Genomic DNA, 3,162 nt, shown 5'->3' with positions numbered 1-3,162 from the left:
TCTTCATGCCTCGGGGGTTGCCCGGCTTCGTGTGTGTATGTGTGAGGAGGGTGCCAGCCCCAGATCCCGGGGGGTCTCCGCACGTGGCACGAGGTGCCCCGGGGGGAGGCTGCCAGCCTCGGATTACAGGGTCTCTGGGCATGACTCGGGGTGCCCGGGGGTGAGGCTGCCAGCCTCGGATTCGGGGGGGGGTGTCTCTGGGCATGAGAAGCAGCGTGGCTCAGAGGAAAGAGCCCGGCCTTGGGAGTCAGAGGTCATGGGTTCGAATCACAGCTCTGCCGTTTGCCAGCAGTGTGACTTTGGGCAAGTCACTTCCCTGGGCCTCAGTTACCTCATCTGGAAAATGGGGATTAAAAACTGTGAGCCCCATGCGGGACAACCTGATCACCTTGTATCCCCCCAGGGCTTAGAACAGTGCCTGGCACATAGCGCTTAACAAATACCACATTATTATTATGACTCGGGGTGCCCGGGGGTGGGGAGGGCTGCCAGCCTCGGGTTACTCATTCAATCGTATTGATTGAGCGCTTACTACGTGCAGAGCACTGGACTAAGCGCTTGGAATGGACAATTTGGTAACAGATAGAGACCATGCCTGCCCAGTGATGGGCTCACAGTCTAATCAGGGTGTGGGGGCATGAGTCGGGATGCCCGGGTGGGGAGGCTGCCAGTCCCGGATTTCGGGGTCTCTGGGCACGAGTCGGGGTGCCCTGGGGTGGGGAGGGCTGCCAGCCTCGGGTTACTCATTTAATAGTATTTATTGAGCGTTTACTCTGTGCAGAGCACTGTGCTGAGCGCTTGGAATGGACAATTCGGTAAGAGACGGTCCCTGCCCAGTGACGGGCTCACAGTCTAATCAGGGTGTGTGGGCATGAGTCGGGGTGCCCGGGGCTGAGGAGGGCTGCCAGCCTCGGGTTATTCATGCAATAGTATTTATTGAGCGCTTACTCTGTGCAGAGCACTGGACTAAGCGCTTGGAATGGACAATTTGGTAACAGATAGAGACCATGCCTGCCCAGTGATGGGCTCACAGTCTAATCAGGGTGTGGGGGCATGAGTCGGGATGCCCGGGTGGGGAGGCTGCCAGTCCCGGATTTCGGGGTCTCTGGGCCCGAGTCGGGGTGCCCGGGGGTGGGGAGGGCTGCCAGCCTCGGGTTACTCATTTAATAGTATTTATTGAGCGCTCACTAGGTGCAGAGCACTGGACTAAGCGCTTGGAATGGACAATTCGGTAACAGAGACCATCCCTGCCCATTGACGAGCTGACAGTGTAATTCAGGGTCTCTGGGCGCGACTCGGGGTGCCCGGGGGTGGGGAAGGCTGCCAGCCTCGGGTTACTCATGCAATAGTATTGACTGAGCGCTTACTACGTGCAGGGCACTGTGCTGAGCGCTTGGAATGGACAACTCGGTAACAGGGAGAGACCATCCCTGCCCAGTGACGGGCTCACAGTCAAACGGCAGGGACCGGCTCTATCTGTGGCCGACTTGTTCATTCCAAGCGCTCAGTCCAGTGCTCTGCACATAGTGAGCGCTCAAGCAATACTACTGAATGAACAATCGGGGGGTGTGGGCATGACTGGGGGCGCCCGGGGGGCTGCGAGGGCCGGCGGGGCGGGGCGGGGGGGCGGCAGGAAACGGGAACGGCGGGCTCGGAGCTCGGAGCTCGGGGCCCGGCCCGGGACACATTTGGGAACTGGAGGTGCGGCCGACAGGGGCAGGGCCTCGCCGCCACCCCCGCCTGCAAGGCTCCGGACCCGGGAACCGGCCCAAACCCGAGGTAAGAGGCCCCGCCCCGCCCCGCCCCGCGTCCCTTGCAGCCCACGGCGCGCCCCCGCCAGGACAGGGCGCGCTCTCGGCTGCACACAGCGCGCCCCCGCCAGGACAGGCCCCGGCGCATCCCCTGCAGCCCACAGCGCGTCCCCGCCAGGACAGGCGCGCTCTCGGCTGCCCATCACCGCGCGCCCCCGCTAGCACGCAGCGCGTCCCCGCCAGGACAAGGCAGGTCAGGTCACGGCGCGCCCCCCAGCACCCAGCGCGCCCCTGCTAGGATAGGGCGCGCCCCCGCCAGGGCAGAGCAGGACCACGGCGCGCCCCCGCCAGCACCCAGCGCGCCCCCGCCAAGACAGGGCAGGCCAGGTCACGGCGCGCCCCCGCCAGCACCCAGCGCGCCCCCGCTAGGGCAGGCCGCGCCCCCGGCAGGGCAGAGCGCGCCCCCGGCGAGCCAAACCCCGGCTGACGAGCGGGAGGGGGAAGCGAAGTGATGATAATAATACTGTTGGTATCTGTTCAGCGCTTACTACGTGCAGAGCACTGTTCTAAGCGCGGGGGGAGATCTAGGGTCATCAGGTGGTGCCACGGGAGGCTCCCAGTCTTCACCCCCCTTTTCAGATGAGGGAACTGAGGCCCAGAGAAGTGAAGTGAGTTGCCCACGGTCACACAGCTGACAAGGGGCAGAGTCGGGATGCCAAGTACCTCACCCCGTGGGCCATCCCCCCCCCTCCTCCTGGGAGTTACAGAGCTCGGCAGCAATCCTTTCATTTTAGGAGACATTTGAGGTTGGAAAGACTTGATACATCTTGGCTGCTTTTCTGAAATTTTTGTCTGCCTGGTTTTTGTCAAGGACTTATTTTGTGCCAGGCCCTGGACTGAAGCCCTGGGGTAGATACAAGATGCACAGCTTGGACACAGTCCCTGCCCCACATGGGACTCACTGTCTTAATCCCCATTTTACAGATTCATTCATTCAATAGTATTTATTGAGCGCTTACTATGTGCAGAGCACTGGACTAAGCACTTGGAATGTACACATCGGCAACAGATACAGTCCCTGACCATTGACAGGCAAGGGTAACCAGGGCACCAAGAAGTGAAGTGGCTCGGTGGAAAGAGCCCGGGCTTGGGAGTCAGAGGTCATGGGTTCGAATCCCAGATCTGCCACTTGTCAGCTGGGTGACTGTGGGCAAGTCACTTCATTTTGACCTCATCTGTAAAAATGGGGATGAAGACTGTGAGCCCCACATGGGACAACCTGATTACCCTGTAACTACCCCAGCGCTTAGAACAGTGCTCTGCACATAGTAAGCACTTAACAAATACCAACATTATTATTATTATTATTACTTGCAGAAGCTCAGATAGACAAGTGGCAGAGCTGGGATTA

Source organism: Ornithorhynchus anatinus, chromosome 5, assembly GCF_004115215.2.
Source record: "Ornithorhynchus anatinus isolate Pmale09 chromosome 5, mOrnAna1.pri.v4, whole genome shotgun sequence".
NCBI classification, from domain to species: Eukaryota; Metazoa; Chordata; class Mammalia; order Monotremata; family Ornithorhynchidae; genus Ornithorhynchus; species Ornithorhynchus anatinus.
The sequence above is the reverse complement of the archived record's forward strand: the minus strand, read 5'-3'. Positions refer to the sequence as shown.